At 39.1% G+C, this 16,683-nt stretch overlaps 1 pseudogene; it reads right to left on the bottom strand.

Annotated features, from left to right (window-relative positions):
- LOC109457240 (large ribosomal subunit protein uL1) overlaps positions 1-15,706 on the bottom strand; it is a 38,209-nt pseudogene extending 22,503 nt beyond the window's left edge.
- Between the last annotated feature and the right edge of the window lie 977 nt (positions 15,707-16,683).

Genomic DNA, 16,683 nt, shown 5'->3' with positions numbered 1-16,683 from the left:
TAGTTTCTTGGCATTTCCATCACCTGTATAATCAATTTCCTAAATTAAATTCCTTCTACTTTCTTGTTGTTGTTATACTTGTTAATGAAGTATAACATACACACAGGAAAGCACAGAATCCTAAAGTGTACATGAATCCAAGCCGGATGAAATTTCACAAAGTGAAAACACATGCGTGGAATCATCACACAGATCAAGAATCACAACACAAGCCACATCCCAGAACCTTCTCACTTGTCTTCTTACAGTCACAATTCTGCCAAGATTATCCTCCTAACGTCATAAAGTAGCTTTGCCTATTGTGTATTTCATATAAATAGAGAAATATAGTACGTACTTTATTTATGTTTGTCTTCTTGGCCCAACATCATACCTGTAAGATTTACCATTGTCATGTATATTTGTAATTTGTTCATTCTAGTGGCTCTACAACATAGCATTGTGTGAATATGCCATTTATCCATTGTATGGGTCATGAATAGTGAGTCGCTTTCAGATTTGAGCTTCAATAGAGCTGCTATGAACATTCTTGTATGTTTCATTTGATGAACATAGTATGCATTTGTCTTGGATATATATATTATATATACATATATATAATATATACATATATACATATCTACATATATATGGAACTCTCATTGCTGTTGATGAGAACGTGAATAAGTACTGCCACTTTTGTAAAACTGGCTGTACGTACTAAACAGCACATAAGCACATCTGTGATTTAGCAACTGTACTCCTAAGATACATATATATATACACACACACATATATATGTACGTATATATACATATATGTATGTATATATACATATATGTATGTGTGTACATATGTACATATATGTATGTATATATATACATATATATGTGTGTGTGTATATATATATCTTAGGAGTACAATCTCTGAATGTCTTCACCAGCCTTATATACATACATATAAGAGTACAGTTGCTAAATCACAGATGTGCTTATGTGCTGTTTAGTGCGTACAGCCAGTTTTACAAAAGTGGCAGTACTTATTCACGTTCTCATCAACAGCAATGAGAGTTCCAATTGTGCCCCATCTTCACCAATCCTTGATATTACCTCCCTTTTTCATTGTAACCCTTTTTGTGGGTGCATAGTACCATAGCACAATGATTTAAATTTGCATTACTTTCAGTGAGGTTGACCACCAATTTATATTATCTCATTTCAAATGCTCATTTCATTTCAGTTTTAAATGTGCATCATAGTTCCTTTTTCTTGTTTGATTGATATACCTGAAATTTATTGTAGTTTTTTTTCCTTTTTCTTCTCCCATCCCTTCTCTACTTCTGATATTAGTCAATTTTATCTTCATTAGCATGTGTGTATTACATGCCCTTCAGTTGGCTCTGACTCTTAAAGACCCTATGAATGAGTGACGTCCATCATATCTCATCCTCAACAACCCTGCTCAGTTCCTGTAGACCCATGTCTATGGTTTCTTTTAGGGAATTAATGCATCTCATATTTGCTGCTGCCTTTTATTTTTCCCAACATTATTGCCTTTTCCAAAGAACCCTGCCTTCTCAGGATGTGCCCAAAGGAGGACCGCTTCAGTTCTTAGCATATCTGCTATTTAAAATGCTTATAATTTTATTATTTGATTTTTCAGCCTTAAATTATATGCATTGACTCCTAGGGAACATAGATAAGATAATCACTGAACTTACTCTACCTCAGAATTTCTTGAAGATGCCACCACAATAACTTCTTGTGTTGAATACTGACAGCCCCAAATCACTCTCTCCTGCTCCGTCAGAGACACACTGCTCCCCACAAATATGGTGGCTATGTGACTCTTTCTGTAATCTCTTCTATCCTGCTCTATAAACAACCTGATTCCAAAAAGACTCTACCACCAACCCTGCTCATCCCAGTTTCCTTGCTCATTGCTGAAAATGAGTCATGCATTATTGGCACTTCAGAGTGGGTCTCTCACCATCAGGATGGTGTTATTGCTAGAACATTCTGAGACCTGCCACCACTGAGTTCTTTTGAAATTCATTCTACTTCTCTACGTATCTTTCTCCTCTAAGGCTTCTGCCAAACTCAATTGATTTTTGAAGGCTTTGCATGTATTTTGGAGTATGCAGATTAAATATGTCTCACAGTATTGCTGAAAATGGAATTTGCAGGGTTTTTTTTTTTTTGGGGGGGGGGGGGACAGGGCCAAGAGAACAGTAGAGCTAGGCTCTTAGCCTGACATACACGGTCACTAGGAGAGCAGTTTCCAGGCTCTTGCCTCACAGCTGTTGGGACTGGGCCCAAGAGAGCAGTTCCCAGGGTCTTGGCCCTGCTTACAATGTCACTGGCTGCCCATGAATGCCCAGGACACATCCCTGGGTGAGCACTTCTGTCACCAGCTGGCTGTAAGCCACTTTTGTTCTGTATGCTGTATAACTGTTGTGGCTGCTCCAATGAGTGCGGATATTGCAGATAATGGCGGATACGTAGGTGTTGCCTCCTGGGCCCTGACAGGCCACCATCGGGGCTGCAAAGTGGGAGGACCCCTTGTTGGGTGTTGGTGGGTGTTGCTTCCCCCTCCTTGCATCTTGAGCAGCCGCCCTGGAGAATATAGTGGTGTGAACCCCCTGTCTGTGGATCCAGGGACTTTTCCTTTTTGGTCGCACCATATCCAGTGTTCACCTGCCAGGGAGGCAGCTGAGCTCCAGCGTTACCTGTGGCATTACAGTTTTATTCTCCTATTGCTCTTGTATTATTTTCAGAACTAAAAGGACAAGTATGTGACTTAAATAGCTACATTCATAGTGAAAGCCCAGAAATAGATTTTGAAGAAAACTGAAGGTAAAGTGTCAAAATCAAGGAATGAGAAAAAGAGAGTCTTAAGCTTAATCTTTCTGACAACCTGTTAAAAAATCTGACAATGTGTACTAGGAAAAGGTGAGATTAATATCTCCAATAAAAAGTCATACATTGTTGGTGGGGATGCAGACTGGTGCAGCCGCTATGGAAAGCAGTGTGGAGGTTCCTCAAAAAATTAAGAATAGAATTATCATATGACCCAGCAATCCCTCTCCTGGGTATATACCAAAAAATCTGAAAACATTTATCTGTAAAGATATATGTGCTCCAATGTTCATTGCAGTTTTATTTATGGTGGCCAAGACATGGAAACAACCAAAGTGTCCATCGATAGATGATTGGATAAAGAAGATGTGATATATATACACAATGGAATACTTCTCTGCCATAAGAAAAGATGAAATAGTGCCATTTGCGACAATAATGGATCTTGAGATTATTATGCTACGCGAAATAAGTCACACAGAAAAAGTTGAGAACCATATGACTTCACTGATATGTGGGATATAAAACTGAAAGCAACAAAGGAACAAGACAAACAAAGAAACAAAAACTCAGAGACACAGACAATAGTTTAGTGGGTACCAGAGGGTAAGGGGGGAGGAGGGTGGTAACTGAGGATAAACGGGATGGTCAACACACAATACAATATATAGATGATGTAATACAGAATTGTACACTTGAAACCTATGTAATTTTACTAACCATTGTCACCCCAATAAATTTTAATTAAAAAAAAAGTCAACGTGAGTTTTTTTTGGTGTCCTTGAAGGTATCTTTTCTGAGAAGATTTCAGGGGTCACTTTTACTTTTAAATTCAATATTTATTTTATTAAAGTTGCAAATTCAAAGCTTAGTTCTTTCTTAGACAAATTAAATTCATAAATCTTATTATGCTATTTATAAATGCACAAATTTCGACAATTAAGGATTTTTTAAGCACTTAATATTGTAACCATTTTAACGGTCTATGTACATTCAAAATATTCCATTTTCTTTTTAAGGATTTCTGTTGTTTAACTAATAAAAACAAACTTTCCCAAACACGTCTATAATTTATAAATCTAATAATGTAAATTGTTACATATTTGGAACGTGAATCTTACATTATGTTAAATATACTAAGACATTACTCAATTGCACATTTTAAATTGTATTCCCAAACCTGCTATGCCAAATTACTCTCTAAAATGCCAAGTAAGTTATTAAAACACTGCATATGCATAATTTCCAAACCTAAAATTATCAATCATATCCATTGAATTTATTTCAACCTCTCTGTAATTAATTCTAAATCTTCCTGGGGCATACACTACGGAGATACACTTGGTGTTAGCTTTGTGTCTGGCTGAGATTGTATATCCACCAGAAATTTAATTGAAACATGAGATGCAGACCTATAAATACGTGGGGCAAATTTCCCCACCTTCTAGACTGCCATTTTGAGTCTTTTTCTACAGTCTCTAGGTCAATAGGGACTCCTCAAATGTATGCCATTTGGATGGGTAACCTCACAGCCCTGGGCCCCCCAGCCTTACTTACTTACATTGTCTAATCAGCAGGTCAGATTTGCCTTTAACTTTCACCAAGCGTGTTCATTTAAACTCATTTGGATTCCACTAGCCTAGTCTAATATTTTATTCTGATTTCCATGTCCATTCTATCTGATAAGATGATGTGGTTAGATATTTAAAAGACATTGGGATGAATTATGCAAATTTTTTTATGTCTATGCCTGAATTTATTTTCACAAATCTAATGATATTCTCATGACATGAATTAAAAGTCACTATAAGCCCATGCTTGGTAGTCAATTAGAATCGTATAATAGAGGAAAGTAGTTTAAGTTAAAGGGCAAAACTTAGTTTTTATTTATTATTACGAACTTGAAAATAGTCAAGTTCAAGGGCAAACCCGAGATATAAATTATTGCTCTCTATGCTATAATTCCTAAGAGGTCCCTCTGGGAAATTTAAAGAGGAGAGACAAGTTATTATTGGCCTTTTTTAGGACCAGTAATATGATATGAGAACAGAAAGGTAGGATTTTTTAATTCCCAGGCTATGGTGAAACATGTTATAGCAGAAAAGGTTAAGAAAGCTGCCATCTAATGGAAAGAAAATGAAGATCTTCCACATATGGTAGCGAAAGTGGATCCACAATGTGGTTTGGTGCAGTCGGGATATGAACTTATACTGTGCCTCCAAGATTTACCCTCTCCTTGGCAATCTTTCATTTGTTAGAGTTGCCAACATCACACAGCTGCGGCTCTAACACTCTGATCCATTTGGAACACATGGCACTGCCCTTAATAGCCCACAAAACTACCACAAGGAGATGGAACACTTTACACAAAACTAAAGGCCAAGGTATAACCAAATGGAATTACAAAAGGGAGTCACGTATGTCTAGAAATGCAATAAAGCAAAGCACAATAAAATGAGGTCTGTCTGTATTTCCTTAAATAAGGGAATTAAGCAGTGTGAGCTTCAGTTTTCTCACTGGTGAGACGAGAATAATATACATATTTCATAGGGTGGGTGTGAAAATTAAATGAGATGACAGCGTGTAAAAGGTTCTGAGACACGGTAGGTATTCAACATGTGTTAGTCAATTTTATGTGTCAATTTGGAGGATGCTTTTCGATGAAATTAATATTGAGATCAGTGAGTCTGAGTCAGCATCTTGCCAGCCATGATGTGGGTGGGCCTCATCCAATCAGTTGAAGGCCTGACTAGCACAAAAAGACCAGCCTCCTGAAGGAAGAGGGAACTCTTCAGCAGACTGCCTCCAGACTGGAACTCCACCAACATCTCTCCTGGGTCTCCAGGCTGCCAGCTCACACTGCAGATTCAGGCCAGCTTCCATAATAGCGTGAGCCAATGGCTTATACTAAGTCTCTTTCTGTATATATACACATCTGATTGGTTCTGTTTCTCTGGAAAACCCTGACTCATACACAACAGTTATTAGTTTCCTTTCTTCAAATGTCCACAAAAACTCTTCTGGGGTGCACGACATCCTATATGAAACCTTTAAAAGAGTAAGTAACACGGTAGTGACAGAAGACTTATAAATGGGTGTGTCCAATGGTAACTAATGCCTAAGAATTAACCACAATTCCTCTGCCAGGCACTGCAAACTATCCTAGCTTCTTGATCAAGGGAGTGACTACACACACCATGTTACAGACGCAAAAGGTGGCAGAGAGCAGAGGAAAAGGGACTCATGGCCTCTACAAACTCTTCACTGCCTCCTTCTGCCTCCCACAGTCGTCTGCCTGGACCTCGAGCTCTCCTCTGGCGATGAGGGAGGCCTTGGAGAGACATGCAGGTAAGCCAGGCTGCCCCAGCTGTTGCAGATGACCCGAAGGTTGTTTGTTCCATGGCTGATTTTGTAACACAGATTATAGCTCAGGTCTGGATAAAACTGGCTTTCATGCTTCAGCAATTCAGCAAATGAACAGCCTTGGCACATGGACAATATAGCTTTGTGTACATTCCTGACATATCCTTGTTAAGTAACAGGCAGTGTAACACGAGCTGCGTGTGGGGTTCCTTCCACAGTCTCTATAAATAACCTCTTCACAACCTCCATTGTTGCCTACCCCTGCTGCACTGAAAAACAATTCTCACAGGAATAGAGAGGGGAAAAAGACATCGTTCTTGCCCTCAAGAAGCTAAGTAGTACTGCATGACCAAACGCGCAGGCTTCAGGAAAACGCAAAGACATTCAAGAGTATGTAAATTCATAAGCTTTAAATTCTGATTTACTCACAAACACCAAACCAGCAAACCTTACATAGCTGCCTATTCACCTCTATCACATCCCTCATATTGGATATAGAGATAAAATACTAAAAGCTTAACTCCAGGAAAACTATGTAAGCATCTCCAGATTTAGTTATCAGGGGCAATGACAGATCTTAATTTGGGGACACCCTTTTCGAGCTTCAACCAGATTCTGAGCCAGGTCTGTGTCCTGCATAGAGTTACATATCAAAATGAGCTTAAAGGCTGAGAAAATATGAGGAAGGACAGAAAGGAGATCCATTGCCTGCAAAACAGGAGGGTTGGGCACATTAAATATTTCTGGTGTCATTCTCCAAATTTTGAAAATATATCCATCCACAAAATCCAAAGTTCTCAAAAGCAGTACTTCAGATCTTCAGGGGAGATAAGTCTGAAAAAGAAGGCTGGGATATGAAAGGTTTGGAGCCTTCATGGGGAGTTGACTTTCTCCTACAGGCACAGAATGATCATCAAAAGCTTTTAAATAGGAAAGTGGTGAGATGTGTGTTTTAGAAAAATACCTGTGGCAACAGTGCTAAAGATGAAGTGGAATAGATGGTAACCATGGACGAGAAGAGCGATGTATCCTGCTTTCCTCTTTGGGGCTTTGCAAGTTTACTTTTGAATGCCTTGCCCTGTGGTCAACGTATGTTGTCTTGATGTTCCATCCGGAAAGATATTGAGGTACTGTGCAATGAGTGTAGAAACAGGAATGAAGATAATTGGGTTCTGGAATTGGCTCTGTTGTTAGGTATCACAATGGATGGAACACAATCCAGTTCACGTGACTGAAAAGGTCAATGTCATCTATAATAACCTGTTCGAATACACTTCCATTTTAGTAAAAGTATTTGGATATTAACAGATGAATTTTTACTTAGTACAACTTCATTCAGTAGAAAGCTCCTGTTACTAAAACCAAAGTGTGAAAAGAGATCCAAGAATGTTACAAAACGACCTATTCTTAATCATTTTGTCAGTGACATAGAGTATAGCAAGAATCTGCAATGATGTATTATTATTATCATCTACCAACTAATGAATGCTTGCTACTTATGAGGTACTGTCCTAGGCACTTTACATCCTAAATACTCATTTAACCCTCAAAGCAAACAAGTGGCATATGTATGATTAGCTACACTTTATGTCACCATTGGCGATATCATCTCCTTACTCTAAACATCAGTAACTTAGTAATTCAAGGAAACATAATACGCATTTTTCGTGTTTCTATTGGAACTTGATATTCAGAACACCAAAAAAGCACCAGATAATGAAGAAGTGGACACAGGCAGGAATCAGCAATGATGTTAAATTGAAGAAAAGACCAATCCCATAGATCCAAAGCGTTATCCCACTAATTACTTGCTGGCTTTAAGGAAAAGACAACTCACAACAGAGGAATTGAGTGGTCACCACCTTAATCCAGTAATTAACCTTAGCACATTAATTGTGTGACTGCCTAACAATATGTGTTTCTTGATATGAAGCAACATGAAGAGCACAGCATCTCCTATGAACTCTTCTCACCAAATTTATTTCACCAGAAACTAACCGAGTCCCTACAACTTCCATATCTAAACAGAGGTTTAGATAACACATGAAATGACATCATGAGGAAGCAATCAAATAAATCCAGAAGATGGAATATTCTACAGGACAATAGGTTGGATCTATTCAACAAATAAATATGAAGCGGGGGAACAGGCAGGATGTAGTGGTAGGGAGATACTGTTTTGGATTAAAAGAAATTTAAGAGACACAACCAAATGAAAAGAAATTTAAAAGAAATATGTGGACCCTGGTTTTCAAAACAATAAATGACATTATTTAAATAATTGGGGAAATTTAACTATGGACTAAGTTTTAAATTATATTAAGAAGTTATTGTTACTTTTTTAAGTTATTGTTAATTTTTAGCTGTAACAATGTTATTGTGGTTAAATAGCAAATGTCCTCTTTGAGACACCTAATGAAATACATAGGAGTGAAATAATTCGATGTTTCTATTTTATCACAAAATACTTTTAAAAATTAAGAAAATATGGCAAGAAATTAAGTATTAAATCTGTGATGGACATATGAATGTTTATTATAGATAGTAGTATAATTTTCAAGTGTCTATCACTCATATATTTTGCAGAGCTAAACCATTTTAGAAAACTAAAGAATTCTTTAACTTGGTCTAAATTTATGGGGGGAATAAACCCTAAAATGTACATTTTTCAATATCATAGGCTTATTTTGTTCCCAGTTTCTCTTCCTTTTAGTGCAATGAAGCAAGGCCATCTCTAAGTTATTACAGTAACAGGTAGGTAAGTTAATGGTCACTGATAAATCTTAGTAAGGCTTTTTGGACATGCTTACTAGTAACTCAGTAAATGAATGCCTTTAATAAGTAGAAAACTGATCTTTTTGCAAGTCAGATGATTTCTAATTATTTGCTAAAGAAAATTGAAGGACTTCATTGAGTTGCCAGCTGATTAGTCATCAAACACAATTTTCAACCAAGATGACTATCAAAAAGAACTCAGCACCCAAAAATTGATTGGCATTGCTACAACAAAACTCCTTCCATTTTCATCTACGTCTGTATGTAATCACATTTGTTCTCAACACTTATTTCTGTAAAGAAGAAAAATTAAGATAAGATTGATACTACCAATAAGCAATGTAGACACAGATGATGAAATAATTGGGGAAGGAGAACCACCCATCTTACTAAGCGATGCCTTCCCATTAATTTTTAACTTTGAAATTATTCATCAAAATGTAAACTATTTATGCGTCTTTGGTTAACTGTGAATTGACAATTGTACTGATAACTCAACCAAGAAAATCTTTAACATTAAGAGCCAAATTGTCAGAAATTTTTGAAAAAATATTTATAGATAGATAGATACAGATGTTCCTCAACTTACATCCTGATAAACTCATTGCAAGTTGAAAATATCGTAAGTCAAAAAGAGACCTAGATTTTTAGAATATCAATTCACTCATTTCTAAATCTTTGGTTTGTTTACTTTCCAACTGCATGGAGAAAAAAACTATTGTTAAAAGAGAGCAAGAACAAGACATGTTTATATTTTCTGATTCAGGGGGAACTTTCTTTGTTTTTCCATGTTTAATCAGTAAGACCTGGTTTCTGATGCTTTGTTTCAAGTAACACGACTAAGAAGTTTTACCCATAACTCCTACCAGTAGAGTATTGACCGGTCACTCCCAACTATTTCGTGTCAGGGTGAATATGAAGTCAACCTTTTAGCTCTTAATTTAAAAAAAGAAATACCCAGAAGCATATGAAAGAAGAAGGGACAGGAAGAAGAGAAAGGCAAGGAGCAGGAGAAAAAGAAGGAATGAGAAAAGAGACGTAAAATGGACTTGTGCAGTAGGGCCTGCCCTCCTTGCAACTCTTTGGAATCCTGAATATGCCATGTGAAAAAGCCTGGACAAGACTTTTGGAAAATGGAGTCTACATGGAGCAGAGAGAAATCTACACATTTCTAGATTTCTTTTTAATGATAACTTATTCATTTCCTGCAATAGTAAGCAATTAGCTTAGTAATCAAAGTAGAGGGGGCCAAAGTACAGGAAGACCCTACGGCAGGATGAGGTTGCTCCCTTGGGCTGTGTCAGTGAAGCTGGAGCACAGTGAGCAGAGCAGTGAAGGGTGTAAGATGGAATAGAAATGTAGATAATGAAATCATACACATCAATATCATATCAATTGAACACTGACATCAATGATATTAATATCATATATTGATCACATATAATATCATATATATCAATATCAATATATCATGATGTCATCATGGATTACTAATGAGCCATTAAAATTATATTATATATGGGAAAGTTCAGGTTACAAAGCAGTATATTTAATATCATCTGAATTATGTAAAAACATAAAGTACAGAGAAATAAATGACTGGAATAATAATAGAGCCAAATGTTAACCATGTCTATATTTGTAGATGGAGTTAAGAGTATTATAGTAGAAAATTATTTGAGGACAAGTTCTTCATTCCACAAAGTCCTCAAATTTTCTATCTTTACTATTCTATGGTGACTGCATCCCTGGGTCAGTTTACAAATTTGGACAGTTGTGTGTAAAAATCAGAGTAGAAAATGGTGTCAGTCCAAACAGAGATTATATACAGTAGAAATTTAGCTCTGTACCAGACAACACAAAAATGATTCGAAAAAAATATGCTTGCCAAAAAAATGTAAGCCAGAGTCTAGAACTAAGAAAGCGAGGAAAGAGAAAACTCACTGTAGTGCCAAGTTAAAACTGTCAAATATAGGGAGTCCAGGGTACGGCACAGACAGATGGAGATGAGAAAAGATAGGACCCCATCCTACAGGAGTATCCAACAGTCGCACCTGATCATTTAGGCTTCTGTCCATCACATCCCACATAAATGAAACCCAATGAACGAGACTTTTTTTTTTTTTTTAATGCAAGCATCTCAGCATTCTGATCCCATAAAGGGGAGCTGTTTCGCAGACTTCTTTTTCCTCAGGATTCCGAGAACACCCTCCCAGATGCACTCATCTGTTTAGGGGTCCCCCAAAGTTGCTCGCATTTGGACTTGGGATTTTATATGGGGGCTAATATCTTAATCTTCGCTAGTGGATACTCTCTGGATATTAAAGGTGGGAGAGGATGTGGATTTTTAAAATGTCTGAAAAAAACCTCTCATTTTTGCATGTTACCATGTTTCCTTAAATAGCCATGGGGCGGGGTTGGGGGGAAGGATACTGTCTTTTATCAAGAAATTATTGAGAATCGTAAAGGTTTGTGATGTTCAAAATCAACCCAGCTGATTTTATTTTCTCCTTTTTCACTTACCTCAACTTTCTTCAGTGAGCATGTAATTACTTTCAAGTACAGAAAAAATAATGTTATTAATTTTTGTATCTCCCTATCAATTTTTATTGCTTTACTTTTAAAACCAAAACAAACAAATAAACAAAAAAACCCTCAGGAGGCTGGAGTCCTCGTGTTTGAATGCTAGAACTAATAATGAAGTTGGTTTACCAGTGGCAGTTGCCCAGAGCACAAATTGGGTAAGAAAGCTCTCAAAAGCACAGCTTTCTAACTGTGTTTATAAGGCCTATTTCTTCTAGCTTTATAGGCCTTGGACAAATGCCTACAATTTTGTAAACTCCCACAAATAAGGGAGAGAATCTACAGTTCCAATAGAAAATGAAGGGACAAAGAAATATTTCTATTTATGGATATAAAAGACTATAGCTTTTTAAATCTTAATGCTTGAAAAGGAGATAATTGCAGCAAATTGCCTTTCCCCAAAATGATCACAACATTATCTCCCATTCTTGAGCCCACCTACAATGTGACCTTGACATTCTTCTCATCATGAAATATGGTCTGCCCTTCTGCTTTTCCTCCCTCTTTCTCTGGGCAGACTTGTGACTCACTTGGAACATTTGTAACATTCTATACAGAATTCTGTGGAAGGGATGGGGCCTGACTTTCCGGGCTAGATGGGAAAAGGCACTGTGACTTTTGTTCTGCCCACTGGAATACTCTCCCTTGAAGCCTGCAGCTGTCCTGTAGGCAGTCCAGCTTCCCCGAGGTCCAGACCAGCCCATGCAGAGAGATCTCAGCTGAGACCTGGAGCCAACAGGAAGTGGGAGAGTTGCCCCAACAGCTACCACCTGCTCCAATCCCCTGCTCAGTCACTGAGGGACCCCAAGCCAGACCCACCCAGCTGAGCCCTCCTGTATTTCTCACCCACAAAAACCGTGTGTGTGCTAAAGGAAAACAACTGAAGGATGCCAAGGGATGTGATTAGGCCTTGTCTGCTCACTTACTGGCCCTATCCTTCTTGATGATTACATTTCAAAGGAATGAACAAGGGACACATACAACTCAAAGGGACAGAGACAGGATTTACAATTAAGTTTTCTACAGCAAATGCTCTAAGAAAAGGGAGGACAGGTGTCTATCATCAGGTATTGGCTGCAAGAAACAATCAATTCTTTTGGCAGCCTTGAGCTTTTCCAGGCTGGAACTTAAGGGGGGCTGGGTGGTCCCAAGGACATTGCCTTAGGCTGCTGGAAGCCTCCCAGAGTTTGGTCAAGTCCTTAGTTGAAGAGGAGAGGTGGGGGTTGGGGGGGCACAAAGTTGTTTGTGGAGAGTGTTTGCAGCAATAGATCATCAGGAAAATAAAAAAATTCTTACCTAAAAATGGAGTGCTGGGCTGGCCCGGTGGCTCAGGCAGTTAGAGCTCCATGCTCCTAACTCCAAAGGCTGCTGGTTCAATTCCCACATGGGCCAGTGGGCTCTCAACCACAAGGTTGCCAGTTCAATTCCTCGACTCCCACAAGGGATGGTGGGCAGCGCCCCCTGCAACTAAGATTGAACACAGCACCTTGAGCTGAGCTGCCTCCCGGATGGCTCAGTTGGTTGGAGCAGGGGCTCTCAACCACAAAGTTGCCAGTTCAATGCCTCGAGTCCCGCAAGGGATGGTGGGCTGCGCCCCCTGCAACTAGCAACAGCAACTGGACCTGGAGCTGAGCTGCGCCCTCCACAACTAAGACTGAAAGGACAACAACTTGACTTGGAAAAAAGTCCTGGAAGTACACACTGTTCCCCAATAAAGTCCTGTTCCCCTTCCCCACTAAAATCTTAAAAAATAATAAAAATGGAGTGCTGCTGTAACAAATACCTAAAACACATGGCATTGGCTTTCAGACTGGGCAGCTGGAGAAAGCTAGACAGACCTTGACGAGGCTGTTGATGAATGCTGAAGGATCCTGGACGAATCCATCAGTGAGGGCTTACATATATGGTAAAGAAAAGGCTATTGAAAGATGGAGGAATAGAGAATCTTGTTACATAGTAGCAAAAAGCTTAACACACTCTTGCCTGCAACAATGCGGAAAATAGAAAATGTATCTAATATACTGTATGATATTAAAGTAGATCTCCTAGCTAGAGCTAAGGAGATCTCCCCGCAGGATATTGAAAATGCCGCTTACCTTCCATTGGCTCTGCCTATAAGATATAGCTACAGCTTAAAAGGGAACCGCTCAGTTTTTAAGAAAACTGAGAGCAATATAAAGGATCCAGGCCTCGCTACGTTCCAAAATAAAATTATTTCTCATTCCCAGATTTTCCAGATAGCAGATCCTCAAAATGTGTGACTGCATATGCTTTGATTGCCTCTTCCTATAATAATATCTTTGTAATACTACTTTTATAAAGAGAAGGGGAAAAGAATTTGATCTTTCCTCTGGCATAATTGATCAAAACTTATTTTTTAAATTATTCATAGTTTTGATTAGGTATTAATGAGAACTAAAACCCCCAAGTATAATTTTCTATGTTGGATATTCGAAATAACTTCCAGAGACTAGTTCTGGCTCCATACATTTCAAACCTTGCTTCTCCTTGACTACCCATCTACTTCCAGTGTTGCTCCCCACAGTGTAAATTCGTATTGTGACGTGACCTCTGTTCCTGCACCTGGAAGAAAGGATGCCAGATGAGGTGACACAGTGGGCAGGAGAACTCCTAAAATCCATTTCTATATCAGGGTGGTAAGCCTTAACCATGGAATTGACTACAAATCACATAAACATATCCCATTCAACCCAAGGTAAATGTAGTCCCAGCTCACCTTGCCTTTTTCCAGTTTAAAAATGCCCACAGCCACTCCGATGTCACCAACATGAGGAGAAGTTGGAGTGGAAAGACATTGCTGTAAAATCGTACTTGGGCGATTTTTTTACAAAAACAGATGAGCTTGCTAGGACTCTTCACAGGAATATAACATATGGCAGTAAGAAATGAAGTTAAATTTTCAAAACTTCAAAAAATTGAAGGTGGAGTTCAATTGACACCTATATGCTCACCACACAGTTTGAAAGTAAGTTGCAGACCTTATTGCAAGTCACACCTAAATACAAGCCCTCCCAAAAAAGCAGTACCCAAGGCAAGAATTAGAGTGTTGGTAATGTTTTAATAGATGCAAAGTACATTGCTGAAGAAAAGGAGGGTACCCACACATGTAATGCAATGCCACATGATGCAAGCTGTTTCCTCAGAACGAGCCACTAAAACCCAGCAGCCATTCTTCACGGACCCTGGGAGACCAAAATGTTTGCAGGAAGAAACCGCAACAGTCCACAGAGGGGTAAAAGGAGGGAGTAGGTATCTGCCTAGCTACTCTCTTTGTTTCCCTCTGGTCAATGTTTATGCCACAAGTTGATAGTATTGGGGAGGAGGAGATGGAAGAAATCAAGGTTTACTTCAGGAAGAAATACCCTATATGCACATTTCCCTGTTCCAAACCCTCTAGACAATACTAAGAGGGCTCTGAAAGGTGTAAAACAGAAGGCAAACCAGCTAGGAACCTAAAGACTTGGGAAACAAGGCCGTGAGTTCTCTGGGTTTTCTTTTTGTCTCCCACACATATCTAACCGAATGTTGGAGAGACGGCAACCTGGAACCACCAACAGACATAAACCAAAAAGAAGCCCCAAGAAAAGCATGCTGTCTCTGGCCCAAGGACCAGGGAAGGGACAGCCCAGCAGACGCCTACCAGGGAATCTCTCCAGTCGCTCCAAGCTGCCTGCCAACGTGAGGACAGTCAGGGGAGACAGGAAAAGCCCCGCTGACATCTCTCCTTCTTCCATTTCCAACACAAGGCAACCCAGGCCGGGCCTTTCCAGACTTCCTTTTCCCTGAAGGAAACCAAAATATGTCACCCCAACATATGCCTTGTTGACATAAAAATTATTTTGAGCTGAAGGCAATTCGGAAGCAGCAAAGGCAGGAAAAGCTTCCCCTTGTCTGCCAGAGGTAAGATTTAAATTCTCCTTTTACTGAAGACAGACTTATCAGCCCAGAGAAGGTACCAGAAGAATCCCCAAACAAGCCTCACTCCATTAGTTCCCTCCCATATACTTACCTTTCCAGTCTGTGGCCCTTGGAAGCCTAACACTGATTCCTTTGTTCTGTCATTTCTCTACAAATGTATTGTTGTTGAAGACGCTACATAAGCTGGAATTCTAAGCTGCCACTTGGAGTTATTTTGGTTTCAGTTTCTTTCACGTGATGTGGCCTGCGTGAGTTAAGAAAGAGACAAACTGTTTTTCTCTTGTTATTCTGTCTTGTTGTTAGAGTTTCAGTCCAAAGCCTAAGATGAGTAGAGGTAAAGTTCTGCCTCCCCGACACCCCCATAAGTCAAGGTGACTCAAATAGGCTGTTCTCTGCCCCGAGTGAGGCACCAACAGAGATCAGGTGGGAAGCCCACCAACACCTAAAAGCCAGGAGAGTGGAAGTGAGAAACACTCTCTGTCCCATGTCCCATGGGCCCTGGCATCCCCCACCTCCTACCTAGAAGCAACTGGAAGCCCAGGGAAGCGCCTTTCACCCTGTACATGGCACCAGCAGGGGTTGAGCAGGATCTCACCAGCATCAGGCAGCCCAGGGACCTGCTCTTCCCTTGGGGGTCTACTGGGATCTCCCCCTAGCAACACCAGGCCCAGAGAAGGGTATTTGGCCCCAGTGAACTAAGGAGACCAGAATAGCTGTGAGAGCTCTGAAAACTAAATTGTCGTTGGAACCACAGCCCACAAAAGTAAGCCAAGACCTACATCTTAATTTCCTGGTAAAATATAAGACTAAATAGGATTCAGAGTCTCCTAACAATATTCAAAATGCTTAGGATACAATAGAAAATGACTCATCATGTCAAGAACCAGGAAAATTACAAATTGGATGAGAAAAGACAATCAACTGCTAATACTGAGATGAACCAGATACTGGAGTTATCTGACAAAGATTTTAAACCAGCCATCATAAAAAATGCTCCCACAAGCAATTACAAATTTTCTTGGAACAATCAAAAAACAGAAAATATCATCAAAGAAATATGTTTTTTTAAAAAAAGTAATTATAAAACAGAAAACTATGATAACTAAAATAAAAACTTACTGGATGGGATCAGTAGTACGGTGGAAATGACAGAGGATAAAATCAGAAACTTGAATACCAACCATTA

The sequence above is a fragment of the Rhinolophus sinicus genome, linkage group LG11, assembly GCF_036562045.2.
Source record: "Rhinolophus sinicus isolate RSC01 linkage group LG11, ASM3656204v1, whole genome shotgun sequence".
Classification (NCBI taxonomy): domain Eukaryota; kingdom Metazoa; phylum Chordata; class Mammalia; order Chiroptera; family Rhinolophidae; genus Rhinolophus; species Rhinolophus sinicus.
This window is presented reverse-complemented; position numbering and strand designations above follow the sequence as displayed.